This window comes from Podarcis gaigeae (assembly GCF_964106915.1).
Source record: "Podarcis gaigeae genome assembly, chromosome: 3".
NCBI classification, from domain to species: Eukaryota; Metazoa; Chordata; class Lepidosauria; order Squamata; family Lacertidae; genus Podarcis; species Podarcis gaigeae.
In genome coordinates this window covers 102,982,770-102,998,024 of record NC_139680.1, presented here as the reverse complement: position 1 = coordinate 102,998,024, position 15,255 = coordinate 102,982,770, and the positions used below count along the sequence as shown (strand labels likewise).

General features: G+C 45.9%; 1 protein-coding gene across 1 annotated transcript in view; it reads right to left on the bottom strand.

The window, feature by feature from the left end:
• TTC7A (tetratricopeptide repeat domain 7A) overlaps positions 1-15,255 on the bottom strand; it is a 195,547-nt gene that overhangs the window by 132,175 nt on the left and 48,117 nt on the right. The window lies entirely within an intron of this gene.

Here is a 15,255-nt window from a genome sequence, read left to right as displayed (position 1 = left end):
CCAGGCATCTTGGAAGAACTGTGTTGTTCACACAGGCCTATCAGACCTGAGATCCTTTACTGACCGGCTGTCAATGATGCGCTTGACATTTTTAATTCTTCCTTACTGTAATTTTGTCTCTCTAGTTTGGATACTGCCCTGTGGCATTTTCACATTAAAGTTTGGTTTAGAAATATTTAAATGAAGAGAGTGTTCTTCACAGAAACTGCTCCCCAGCAAGCCCCCCCCCCAATCACCCCAGAAAACTGCCCTAATATTAAGCAGTCTCTGTCTCCTGCAATCAGATTCCATTTCCGGTGCATACAGACAGCTCTTTTCAGCCAAAATTTCAGGTGCTTCTCTCTTGCTCAGCATACTGCAAGGCTGCCAACACTCCTATGCACAATTTAGGTGTGATACACAATTTCTGAATTTCCGTAATGCCTGCATTAAACAGAAGGGGCCACTGGATTGGGGGAGGGGGACGACAAATGGATTTGGTATAGGAGAAAAGGTAAGTAGAGACCCTTAATTTAGGGGTCCCGTCATGAATGGTGGGAGATACTGGGAAGATAAAAGCAAGTGATTCGTCACACTGGCCACATACTCCACAACATTCCTCAGATGAAAATAGGGACGTTTCTCACACAAACACACTCATACAACTGACCCTCCTCGCCCCCCCATTTGTGTTCCTCCCCAGCAGAGCATATCCACCACAACAATGCAACACGACACAACACACATATCCTCCACCATCCTGAAAAAAACAACCCTTAATCCTGCTTTTATTTAATTCTTTGATAGATTTACAAAAAGGAAAACACACACCAATAAATACATTTTAGAAAGAAGCAAGATTAGACACGGACACACAAAGCATTGTTTAAAAAAAATCAAGGCTCCTTGTGCTCTGCTCTGCTCCCCCTTTCTTTATTCCTGCCCAGGGGGGCCCTGCCCTCTGCCTGCCCCTCGGAGCCAGCACGTCCCAAAGGGCTGACCCGTGGCAGCCGCAGTGTCTCCTCCTCCTTGCCGACTCTCCAACAGCCGATGTCCTTTATTTTGCCTGACCTGTCCCATATTTCGCCCAACCAAAGTTGGCAACCCTAGTCACTTTGCACACATTCCCACGAGAGGGTCCTGGCAGGCTAGGGCAAGCCAGCAGTGCAACAAGTGTCTCTCTCTCCAGGACTAAAAGAGGAGAGAGGAGGGGAGACGGGCGGAATAAATCCCTTCTCATTTATGCCCGCGAGTCTGTCAGCCCTGACTTTTCCAGCATTGATGAAATGATGGGTTCGTAATTGAAAAGCAGCACAGTTAATCAGCAAGGCAATCTTTAATCCCTCGACAGTGAAGTACAGTAAAGAGTACATAGCGGATGTTGCAATAAAAGACTACAGGGTGGAAAGGGCCCGTTGCCAAATGGAGCTCGGCAAAGTGTCTAACACAGCTCTGAAAAACAAGCCCCCTAGAAATTCTGACCTTTCCCATCAAATGTTAGAAACGATCGCTTTGCAGACCTGCCAGCATGCCATAGAACAGGACCATCCTAACCATAGGTGCCAGGGGTGTGGGGCACCCAGGCGCCAGGCTCTCAGGGGCACCAGGCCGAGAGTCTGGGACCCGAGAGTTGGAGACCGGGGAAGAGCCTGCTCATTGGTTGGAGCGCTGCGGTGGGCTCTTCTGCTGTGGGCTGCGAGTTCGAGGGCAAGCGAGACAGCGAGGCACTGAGGTGAGGTGGCCGGCCAGCTCCACCTTCCTGCGTGCCTGGGATTGGTTTAGGGCCGTGGAGAGGCCTGCCCATAGAATCATAGAAGAGTTGGAAGAGACCACAAGGGCCATCGAGTCCAACCCCCTGCCAAGCAGGAAACACCATCAGAGCACTCCAGGGCCCAGTGCATGCTGCTTACACCATGAGGTGCCCATGGTGCCTTGGGCTGGTTTGTTGTGCCGGGCTCCTTATGTTTCCTGTTTTCTTTTCCTGTGCAGAGATAAGCGTGGCGTCAGCTCCCTAAAAAAAGGGGTTCCCCAAAGGATCTTTGCACCCTGGCTGTGCTGGTCCCGAGAGTTAACCATGCGACGAGGTCCAAGTCCAGTCCGGGGTCGAGGGTGCGGTATGGAGGCTGCCTGTCAAAGCTGAAGCTGGATCCAAGGCAGGGAGTCGGGTGAGGTCAGGAACTCGGGCAGAAGAGCAGGACAGGGTGCAGGCAGGAACAGGTTACCAACTATGTTGCTCCCGCAACCTGGGGCTGGGGCTGGCTGGCTTTTATCTGCCCCGAGACATAGGGTGGCCCCGGTCCACAGGTGACTCGCCTCTCCTGGCCTGGAGAAGAGCACTCCTCCTGCGGGAACTTACTTCCCTCCGCCTCTCTGCCCTGAGCCTCTGCAGCTCAGGAGAGGCTGGAGGGTTACTGGACCCAGAGGCAACCTCCTCTTCCCCTGACGGGGCTGAGAGTGGAGCACCTTCAGGCAATGGGTCCTCCATCACCCCAGGAGCCAGAGCAGACTCAGCTGATGCCTGCACCTGAGGATCCAGCACAGGTGAGGACCCTTCAGGCTCAAGCCCCAGCCCCGGCTCAGCTGGTTCTGGAGGCGGGGACTCCTGTGCAGGCTGGGATTCCTCAGGTTCAGCCTCTGAGTCCGAATCCCAGGCCATCACACCGGCGCTGCATATGCTTAAGACGGCCCTGCCATGGGAAAATGTTCACATTGTTCACAAACAAGCAAAACATTTATTATGATGATGGGTTGTGTGTGTGTGTGTGTCTACGTGCACGCACACACCAGCAGAGATGGAAGATCCTATATACTGGAGAAGGAATTTGACAACATGCACTCAGATAGCCAGGCCTCATCTGCTTATACATTTAAAACAATATTAAACAGCGATGGCTTCCATCCAAAGAATCCTTGGAACTGTGGTTTGTTAAGGGTGCTGAGAGCTGTTAGAAGACCCATGCTCTGCTCACAGAGCTACAATTCTCAGAGTAGTTTAACAGCCAGTCCCTCTTCCAGGGAACCCTTGGGAACTGGGATGGATGGATAGATAGATAAGTGATGATGCTTAAAGATATGTTCAGTTCTCCTGGAGGTTTGCCACTAAATGTCAGAACGTCCCATCATTTCCCACAGGACACCAGCAATTACTGGACATTTCCAGCATTAATGAGTTCATAATACCTGCCAAATACAACGCAAGGTCTATTAAAGATAAATAGTGTTCATTGACTCCCTAACATGCTCACTGTGATGCTATGAGAGATCATCTTGGCTGTGACACCTGGAAGACTTTCTCCCTGCCTTGAAGGCTGTTCCATCTTGCCTGGAAGGGCTGGGCCCTGACTGACTCCAGCTGCAAAATCTGGGGCTGCTGAACAGACTCGGGCTGGGCTATTATTAGGGTATGTTGAATTTTTCAACTTTCAAAAATGAGGGGTGTTAAAAAGTTTATAACATGATTTGGGAATTTTAAAATATATTTCGGTTAAATTAATATAATTAAAAATTATTGCCAAGTACTTGCAGTTATGCTCTGTCGTTGTTGTTGCTGTTCTTGTTGTTATCAAGCACTACCTGACATCTTCAGAAGGTAAAATTAAAATTCTTTAGTTTCCAAAAGCAGTCTATGTGCTTCGTCATCAAATGAAGACTTACCAAGCTATATGTCCAATCACAAAAATAATAGTGGACTTGAGTTCCTCACACCCAAAAACATATTTTTAGGACCCCTCCCTGAAGAAATTTAGTTCCACCCCCTAAAAATGACATGACCTACAGGGGGCTATTGTTTAGAGGGAATTGTTGGGTGGGGGTTGTTGCTGTTATTGATATGATTTATGTGGAAATGGTTCAGTCTGGCCGTGCATTTTTTTATGCTTTATTTATTGTCTATCACTATTTTTGTTATGTTTTAATTACGTATTGTTTTCATATATTGTTTTCACCTATCCATTCTGAAGGAAATCAGCCCTGAGTGCTCACTGGAAGGACAGATCGTGAAGCTGAGGCTCCAATACTTTGGCCACCTCATGAGAAGAGAAGACTCCCTGGAAAAGACCCTGATGTTGGGAAAGATTGAGGGCACAAGGAGAAGGGGACGACAGAGGATGAGATCTTTGGACAGTGTTCTCAAAGCTACCAGCATGAGCTTGACCAAACTGTGGGAGGCTGTTTCCACCGGTCTGAAATTCACGGCATGTAATGCCTTGAAAGAAAATACTATGAAAATGATATATAGGTGGTACATGACTCCAGTCAAGCTTGCAAAAATATACCATTTGTCTGATAATAAATGTTGGAAATGTAAAGAGACTGAAGGAACGTTCTTTCACCTCTAGTGGACCTGCCCTAGAGTGAAGGCTTTCTGGGAAATGATATATAATGAGTTGAAAAAGGTATTTAAGTATACCTTCCCTAAGAAACCAGAGGCCTTTCTTTTAGGCATTGTCGGCCAGAGGGTGCTAAAGAAGGACCGAACATTCTTTATGTATGCAACAACAGCAGCAAGGATACTTGTCGCCAAGCACTGGAAAACCCAAGATTTGCCCACATTGGAAGAATGGCAGATGCAACTGATAGACTATATGGAGCTAGCAGAAATGACTGGCAGAATCCGAGACCTGGGAGAAGAGGCTGTGGAGGAGGACTGGAAGAAATTTAAAAACTATTTACAAAAATATTGTAAATTGTATGAGTGTTAAGAAAGATGTAAGATTATAAACAATATGGCACCATTAAGTTAGTTGAAAGGAATATGAAGATAAGTGAAAATATAAGAAAAGATAAATTTTGGATAAATATTATGCTAAAATTAAGCTTTTAAGGTTTGGGTAAAATTATCTAAAATTAGGGACACAATATTGGAAAATTATAATATAAGAATTGAAACAAGGTGATAAATTGCTGGGTAAAGTTTGAAAAACTTGGAACGCAGGAACGAGAGATGTGAGGAAGTCCAAAGAAGTGAAGAAAATATGGGTATTGTAAAGTAATATGTTATTTTGTTTGTTCTTTCTATTGTATTAAGAAAATCTTTAATAAATATCTTATAAAAAAAAACTGCGGGAGACTGTGGAAGACAGGAGTGCCTGGCGTACGCTGGTCCATGGGGTCATGAAGAGTCGGACACGACTAAACGACTAAACAACAACAACAATGTATTGTTTTCATGTTGTAAGGCACTTTGAGCATAGTTTGAAGTGCGTAAAGGCGGCATGCAAATAAAATTATGTATGCCTTTATGCATGTGTACGCATGCTAAAGTTGAAATTTAGTGTGCCTGTTAAATCCAACTTTCAAAACATCAGTGAAGCCAAGCCACATATAGGATAAAATATAGTGGTGCAGCAGTTTGCCTTGAATTGGGGGGAAAACAACAACAGTGCTAGCAAAAGTAGAAATTATGGGGTCTCCCATTATCTGAGGGGCTGCCATGTAGAAGATGGAGCAGACTTGTTCGCCATTGCTCCAGAACACATGTCTAGATCCAATAGGAGAAGGGTAGGAGCTGTTGGACAGTGGAACACACCACCTCATGAGATTGTGGATTCTCCTTTGCTGCCGATGCTTAAACAGAGGCTAGGCGATCATCTGGGATGATTTAGCTGAGTGCTGAGAATTGAGCATTGAGCACTGAGTAGATGACCTAGATCCCCTCCAACTTCATGATATATATGATTACAGAGAAATATATAGAGACAGGTAGATCTTGAGTACAAACGACATCCCATAAGAGATGATATGGAACTCCGGGTCTGCATCCTCAGACTGGGGGAGGGAGGAGATATTTAGCAGCAGTCGTGAGCATCTCTATGCGTACCAAATTCCAGTTGTATTTTCCAGCGCATGTACTCGTGCAACACATGCACATGTGCTACTGTGTAGTGTGCACAAGAATGAGAGAATGAATGATCACACATATTAGAGTAATAGTGGATTCCGCAGCGTCTGTGTAGGGTCTAAATAATCAGATAATTAAAATGTTAGTATTCCTCAGTCAGGCTGTGGGTGGAAAGTGCATTGTTTGCAAGATCCACTGCAAGATAGTAATAATTAGACTTATTAGTGATGCGACTTTAAACTGGGGGAGAATTTCAATATAGAGGTACCTCAGTTTACATACGCTTCAAGTTACATACGCTTCAGGTTACAGACTCCGCTAACCCAGAAACAGTGCTTCAGGTTAAGAACTTTGCTTCAGGATGAGAACAGAAATCGTGTTCTGGCGGCCCGGCGGCAGCAGGAGACCCCATTAGCTAAAGTGGTGCTTCAGGTTAAGAACGGACCTCCGGAACGAGTTAAGTACTTAAGCCAAGGTACCACTGTACAAGTTCTAGGTCTGCATACAAAACTCCATATCTGGATGTCTCTGATCAATGCATAGGATGGCTGTCCCCCGCAAATCAAACGTGAAGCAGACTTCGGTTTCTCAGTTCTGGACGGCAACACCTGCTGTTCACCCATTACAGTACAGCCAAGTTGTTCCCCGCACATCCATTTAAAAAGAAAAAAAATGCTCACATTTTGGCAAGCTACAGTGTGCAGAGAGCTGTCTCTATCATGCTTCTGACAAGGGCCTTAAGAACCCCCCTGCTGGATCACCAAATCAAAGGCTTGTCCAGCCCAGCATCCTCTTCCTCTTTCTCAGAGTGACCTATCAGATGTCTCTGGGAAGTCCACAAAAAGGACATGAGGGTAGCAGTTTCCTCCTGCTCTTGTTCCCCAGCGAATGATACCCAGAAGCCTCTTAGTTACTTTGTAAACCATCAAGGTCAGTAATCATTGTTCTTATGGCTTTGGAGGGCAGGACGAGAACTAATATCTGAAAATTGCAGGGAAGCAAATTTCAGCTAAGCATTAAGAGACATTTCCTAATGATAGAAACTTTTTTGACAACAAAACAGACTGCCTTTGGAGATGGCTGGCTCTCCTTCGCTGGAGCTGTTTAAGCAGGAGGTGAATATGAGTTCTGCCAGGGATGTATGAGTTGCATTCTGCATTGCAGGTCCTGCACTGAGCAGTAATTCAGATTTGATGGTCCCTTCCATCACTGATTAAAAAAACTGATATTTAAAATGATCCATTAAGAATGCATTAGCTTAAAGAGTTAACTGCATTGCTAATGAAGCATATTGAAGTAATACAGGGATGACAAAATGACTGAAAATAAACCAATTTGCTCAAGCAGGGATATTGAATTTATGATATGAATGACACAGAATAAATAGAAGTGAATTTTTTAATGAATTTAAGAAATTGATGGCTTTCATTGCATGGATTAATGATAACTCAATTCCTATAAATTATTTCCAATGTAAAACACACACACACACACACACACACACACACACACACACACTAGATAGAGTCACAGAAGAACCATCCAAGCTTTATCTGGGGGGAAACTGCACCCAGAAAAACAAAAAACACAGAGCAGAAGGATGACGTGTGTTCCCTTCCTGACATGTTTGGGGAAATTTTAGCTACCAAACTTAAAGCTGTGAATGAAAAAATGAAAAAAAAGAAAAGAAAATGTGGTCAATATCTAGCATGCACAAACATAAAGTTGATTTCAAGTCAGTTTTGCACATACAGTGGTACCTCGGGTTACATACGCTTCAGGTTACAGACTCCACTAACCCAGAAATAGTACCTCAGGTTAAGAACTTTGCTTCAGTATGAGAACAGAAATCGTGCTCTGGTGGTGTGGTGGCAGCGGGAGGCCCCATTAGCTAAAGTGGTGCTTCAGGTTATGAACAGTTTCAGGTTAAGAACAGACCTCCAGAACGAATTAAGTACGTAACCAGAGGTACCACTGTACAGAGAAATGAGGACAATAATGGGAAGGGATTACCTAATCTGATTCTAAAATATACAATTAAGCAGCTTCCAGAAGAAACCGTATAGAAATTGGATTGCGGCAACTGGGAACGTACTGATTTCAAAAAGTTCTTCTTTCTTACAAGCATACATACTGAGCAGAAGACAAGCCGTCTTTCAAACAGAGCTAGTCTTTCAAAGCAGGGCAAGCCTCCCCCAGAGCAAACAATATTCCCTTCGGACTGCTGAGGCCACTGCAAAATGCAGGTTTTTCTGTCTCCCCTGGGCTATCTTCCAAATCCAAATGGAGTGAATACACATGATAAACATGTTGTCATACATGCACCGCTCCTTGCAGTCTCAGATTCTAGTACTCTTCATCTGGTGCAATTTGGTGCCTAGATTCGGCTGATATTATACACTTGCCGCCCCATGTGGCAGCTGGGAGCTGGTGTTGCAAGGATGGGAAAGACTGCCAGCCAGTCTGTTTCCAATCCTTGTCATTAAAGCAATTGCCTAGGATTAGAGAGATTATATAATCTAGTGTAAACCCACTCCCCAGAGTCTATGACGACGACCCAATATCCCACATTCGCCGTCCAAGCCGCTGGCTGCGATCCAAGCACAGCGGCGATATAGCTTTAGCCGGCTCATTCTGGTTTTGATGAATTTTCAGGAATCTTTGGAAATTTCCATGTGCTTAGAGGCACAAATCTCTCTCTATCTCCCTCTCCCCACTACATGCCCTCTTGCTCCTCCTCTCCCGGCAGAGAAATCGACCCACCGAGTGTCCTCTAGCCAGCTGACCTTTGTAACGAAATCTTGAACCGCTACAATCTTTTTAACTTCCTTTCTTTGCTTGTGCTATTTAAGGAGCCGGCAAAGGCCCCTGCATCTCCCAAGGCTCCCGGCTGCAAGGAAAGACAAATCTACGGCTGCTGCCTTCTTTCTTTTTTAAAGTGCGTTACTTAGCAACTGGGCTAAGCTTTTGAAAGGAAAGCAGCCAGAAGGAGCATCCCAAACCATTCCATCCCTTTGCCGCTGCAGAATTTTATACACGGGATATATTTATACAGTTTCTCCTAACTTTCTAAAAGGCTTTCTGCCACCCTTGCAAGCTGCCAGGTCAAACTTTGAAACTGGCCTTCGGGAGGGTGGGGTTCCGGTCATGGCTGACTTCTGGAGCATTTGCATATTGGACACAATGTCTATTTATATTTCCATCTGAGAAATGTTGGAGGGTATGGAATAGGTAAAGGTAAAGGGACCGCTGACCATTAGGTCCAGTCGTGGCCAACTCTGGGGCTGCGGTGCTCATCTCGCTTTATTGGCCGAGGGAGCCGGCGTACAGCTTCCGGGTCATGTAGCAAACATGACTAAGCTGCTTCTGGCGAATCAGAGCAGTGCACGGAAACGTCGTTTACCTTCCCGCCAGAGCGGTACCTATTTATCTACTTGCACTTTGACATGCTTTCGAACTGCTAGGTTGGCAGGAGCAGGGATCGAGGAATGGGAGCTCACTCCATTGCGGGGATTCGAACCGCCAACCTTCTGATCAGCAAGTCCTAGGCTCTGTGGTTTAACCCACAGCACCACCCGCGTCCCTTGGGTATGGAATAGGTTTTCCCTATTTTCGTCTGATAAATGTTGGCGGGCATGACATCGCCCTCCTTTTGTCCCAAAGAGCTCACAGAAGGGTGTTTATTCCTTTCTCTGTCCCTCCCCTCACCTGCACCTGTGACAGAAGTTTGCTTTTTCCATTACATTTACAAATCGCCCTTTCTCCACACGGAGAACGATAAAACGACAAAAACGATAGAACGACAAAACACAGCAGCGTTTGGCCGAGACGCAGGGCTAAGCAGGGCTTGACAGGTCCCATCATCCAGACCTCGGCCTCATTCACATTGAATGAATTTTATTATTTTGGTCACAGACCAGTTCCAGTCCACATACAATATCAAGGAAGTCATAAAACACGACAGGGATACAATTGAATTTACAATTAGGTTTAACAGGGACAATACAGATATAGCAACAGTTTAAAAAATATATAAATTAAAACTTAGTCACTAACATATAACCTAAAATTATCATTTAAGGCCTTCATCATTATGATAGCACAGCTTGTTCCCTAGGTTTTATGGCAATCGCACAGAATTTGGCTACCCTTAACATGATCTCAGGATCCTTGTCATTGGAGACTAGCGTGATTCCTGGCGGCCTGGAATCGTAAAGGCTGGTGTAGGAATCACCCCACTTCTACAACTTGCCAAAACACTCTCTGGCATCGTGAAAATTGATGGTACAAGCCCCGCCGGAGTACTGTATTTGCCAGCTGGAGTGCTGGAGCCTCATTCACATTTGTAGAATCATAGAGTTGTAGAGTCGGAAGGGACACCAAGGGTCATCTAGTCCAACCCCCCCCCCCGCAATGTAGGAATATTTTGCCCAACATGGGGCTCGAACCCATGACCCCAGAATTAAGAGTCTCGTGCTCTACCAACTGAGCTATCTTGCAGAGTCTTGCTTTAAAACAGGGGCACTGATCCTTATCCTCTCCCACGCACGACGTCCATCAGTTTCTTGCTCTGGGCACCAGTACTGTCCCAGTACTGTGCCTTTCTCCAAAACAGAAACAAGTAGATGGAGCAACAGACTGAAGTGAGGCAAGACACAAGGCGGTCCAGCAGCTGTCATGACATGGAGTAGTGGCTAGGACAGGAAGGCACGTGTCAGCCAGGAGTTCCAGTGTGGTGTAGTGTGGTGTAGTAGACTTGTAATCTTGTGAAGCGGGTTCTATTCCCTGATCCTCCACATGCAGCTGCTGCATGTGACCTTGGGCTAGCCACACTTCTCTTTTTTTTCTTCTTTTTTAAAAAAATTTTTATTCATTTTCCAAACAAATTTTATACAGTCAACAAATTATTTTGCACTCATTCTTCAATTTTTGACTTCCCTCAGTTTCTCTGTCAATCTTTCGTAAAATTTCTATTTGTTGACACATTTCTAAACATGATATTGCCTTTCCCAACTCCTTTTTCTCTTACTCTCTTTTTTGCAGTATTTCTTACTATCTCACAGAGTCTCTTCAAAACCAACAAGCGTTGTCTGTACATCACATATATTTTTCAGATATTCTGTAAATTTCCCCCAGTCCTCGATAAACTTTTGGTCTTTCTGATATCGAATCTTCCCAGTCAATTTGTCCAATTCTGCATATTCAGTCAATTTCCTTCTCCATTCTTCCACTGTTGGAATTTTTTCCTGTTTCCATCCTTGGGCCAGAAGTATCCTTGCGGCAGTCACTGCATATTGAAACAGTTTACAGTCTCTCTTATTAATTTCATTTCCTACCATTCCTAATAGAAAGGCCTCTGGTTTTTTAACGAACGTATATTTCAACATCTTTTTCAATTCATTGTATATCATTTCCCAGAAGTCTTTCACCCTTTTACACTCCCACCACATATGATAGAAAGTACCTTCTTTTTCTTTACATTTCCAACACTTATTGCATGTTTTATACATTAGGGCCAGTTTAACGGGTGTTATATACCATCTGTAAAACATTTTCATTACATTTTCTTTCAACGCAGTACATGCCGTAAATTTTAACCGGGCTAGCCACACTTCTCTGAAGTCTCTCAGCCCCACTCACCTCACAGAGTGTTTGTTGTGGGGGAGGAAGGGAAAGGAGAATGTTAGCCGCTTTGAGACTCCCTAGGGTAGTGATAAAGTGGGATATCAAATTCAAACTCTTCTTCTTCTTCTTCTTCTTCTTCTTCTTCTTCTTCTTCTTCTTCTTCTTCCTCCTTGTGCCAGAGACTCCAGAACACCCAGAGGCAGATTCTTCTGAGGGATTATCCCCTCCACAACAGGGGCATCACATTCCCCAGTACCTGTTTGGCCAGTGCAGGCCACACATAAGGCAGGAGAGGTGCCAAAACAGAGGAATACCCTGTTAAGGTTTCCTCCACAATTCAGGGGACGTTACCCCAAGAGGGACAGAAAGCCTCATATGCTCTCCAGACCTTCTACAAAAAGTCAATGACATACGTTGCGATCCAAAGGCCTGCAAGCTTGGCTGACCCTGCTTGCTACTTGACCAATGCCCCCCTGGCATGTTTATTGTGGACGAGGAGGAGGGAGAAGGAGAGGTCTGGTCAGGGCGGCAGAGGACGCCAAGCAGTGGCAGCCCCACACCATGCTAGACTGGCAGGTGGTAGCTGAGGGGGACCACCAGCGAGAGGGAATGAAGGAGAGGGGGAGGGATGGAAGGAAAGGAGAGGTCGCTCCTTCTCCCTTTTTTCTACTGTCACTTGTTCCAGGCCAGGCTCTTCCTCAGCCGCACCAACAGCGACACAACTACCATTTTGGGTCAAAACTGGACAAGGGACACTTTTGTTCAGAAACAGAAAGATCCTGTTTTCCTAGGGACAGGTGTCAATCCTAGCCCTTCCCCACTTTATATGCAAACATGGCAGTCTCATGAAAAGCAACACATGTGTCACAGTGAACGTCCCACGGGATTCTCACCCGAGTTGGGGATATAAACCCAGCGCTGGGCCTAGTGCTCTATATCACGAAACCAGACTGGCATGAGAGCCACTTAAAATGTGAAACAGTCACCCAGGTTAACAACCATCTCTGAATATCAATGCGCTTGGCACACCGTTTATTAAACGGCAAGGGAGCACCTTGCCTCTGCACATCGCAGACCTTTTCCTTTTTAAAAGAAAAAAAGGGAAGGAGATGAAAGCCCAACGAAAATGGTGATAACGGATTGCAGAGAAGCCTTGCTGTACTTTCCCTGCCCGACGCTCTGCCAACATTTACAGCGGCACAGCAAACATCAGCTGGGAGCCGTTTGATTCTCTCGCCCACGCAGAGGCTCAGAGTAACCAAGGCATCGGCGAGAGCAGAGCAGCTCTTTGCAAAGCCTCCCCTTCACTCCTTGCCATGCCCAGAAAATATCTCAAGCGTCAATTAAGGGAGGCAGAACGGCTGTCTCCTTTGCCCGTGGGCCTGCGTTCGCACACAGCCAAAAAAGATTCAGAATTAGAGCCTCTTACAGAAGATCAGATCTTGTGTTCTCGCTGTCAGTTGCTCCAGAATAACTACACATGGGGAGAGCCCTGGTGGATCAGCCCCCAGGGCCATTGCTTCCAGCATCCTGTTCCCCTCACTGGCCAACTAGATGCCATCAGCAGAAAACAGACCATTCCAGCTATTGTTCCCCAGAGGCTGGTAATTCAGAGACACAGTGTCCCTGGCCCTAGAGGAACCATGAAGCCATAGTAACTGGAAGACATTAGTAGCCTCATCCTCCTAAAATTTGACTAGTCCCCTTTTGAAGTCATCTAAGATGGTAGCCAGCCTTTTCCTCATTTCATTTAAAGCACAGCGCTTTCCCCCAAAGAATCCTGGGAACTGTAGTTTGCTGAGGATGCTGAGAGTTGCCAGGGTACAACAGATGCTACAATCCCCAGAGCTAGGGATTTAACAATCAACCCCTTTTCCCAAGGAAACTCTGTTTTGAACCATAGAAGGAGTGATTCATGCCACTAAGCTATGAGTGATCCATGTTTATAGGCAGGCAAAAACAGCATAGCATATATGCATCTCTATTGATTATACACGGCAACATATCCCCTTCAGACCCTGTTTCCTGTCTCCAAGATTGACTGGAAGTTCTTCCATGTGTGCTAGAGACCAAAGGCCTGCTTCTGATTGGCACCACCGACCCTCACGTGGCCTTGCAAGAGAAACAGCTTCACACAATTCTTACTCAGGAACCTCTGAGCCTGGTTTAAGTGCCCCCGCCACTTTTGTTCCCCATGTTTGCATCCTGTGTGGAAAGCTAAGTATAAGGGAGTTGGGGTTGGAGGAAAACTAGCCACTCTCCATTCTTGTTTCCCAACTACCCTCCTGCCTAAAAACTTGACAGCCCTTATGGAGAGCTAGAATTTGGACAGCTCTGATGCAGCTACCCTATCCAGTCTGGCTCTAGTCTGTGATGGGATGGGAAGCTGCTGAGGAGCCCCTGTGTGTGCCACCTGGACTTCTATCACAAAAATTAGAAAAGCCAAGAGATTTTTTGCTAAAGGTAAAGGTAAAGGGGACCCCTGACCGTTAGATCCAGTCTGGAACGACTCTGGGGTTGCGGCCCTCATCTCGCTTTATTGGCCAAGGGAGCTGGCGCACAGCTTCCAGGTTATGTGGCCAGCATGACTAAGCCGCTTCTGGTGAACCAGAGCAGCGAACGGAATCGCCGTTTACCTTCCTGCCGGAGTGGTACCTATTTATCTACTTGCACTTGGACGTGCTTTCGAACTGCTAGGTTGGCAGGAGCAGGGACTGAGCAATGGAAGCTCACCCCGTCGCAAGGATTCGAACCACCAACCTTCTGATCAGCAAGCCCTAGGCTCTGTGGTTTAACCCACAGCGCCACCCGCGTCCCTTATATTTTTTGTTAGTAGTTATCAATTCATTAGCTCACCTGCAAACTATATTCAGCACATTTCATGATACATGCTGTTCATAGTGGGGGGAAACTGTATACCTAGAACAGGGGGGCAACCTGTTTTCTGTCAAGGGCTACATTCTTTCAGGAGTAATGTGGGGGGCATGGCGCACATTGTGTGCCCCCAAACTTTGTTTCTCTCTCTTTCCGGCATCTTCTTCCTTCCCACCAACAGGCTGCTGCAGGAAGAGGGACAGGCCACTCTTCCCAGAAATCCGAACTTTCAAAATTAGGCTGCAGGTTGCAGTTGATCGAGAAAGTACAGCCTTTGTTCAAGAAAGCCAAATGCCATTATAAAGTATGAATATGGATAAACCTTTGGATCGCACTAATAGGTTGACCAGCAAGACAAAATCAGTGTTATTTTTCTCCTTTTACAAGCTCTTACAAGGTGGTGTTTTTACCACGCTCAGCTTGGACAACCTATGCCTTTTTAAAATGTGTTTTTTTTGGGGGGGGGTTATACAGTTGTTGTTATTTTGGTTATGTATTTTGTGGTTCTGTATTTTGATTTTATTCTGTGAACCACCCTGAGACCTGCTTGGTATAAAGGTAAAGGTAAAGGGACCCCTAACCATTAGGTCCAGTCATGACCGACTCTGGGGTTGTGGCGCTCATCTCGCTTTATTGGCCAAGGGAGCCGGCGTTTGTCCGCAGACAGCTTCTGGGTCATGTGGCCAGCATGACTAAGCCACTTCTGATGAACCAGAGCAGCGCACGGAAACGCCGTTTACCTTCCCAACGGAGCGGTACCTATTTATCTACTTGCACTTTGATGTGCTTTCGAACTGCTAGGTTGGCAGGAGCAGGGACCGAGCAACAGGAGCTCACTCCGTCACGGGGATTCGAACCGCCGACCTTCTGATCGGCAAGCCCTAGGCTCTGTGATTTAACCCACAGCGCCACCCGCGTCCCCTCTGCTTGGTTTAGGG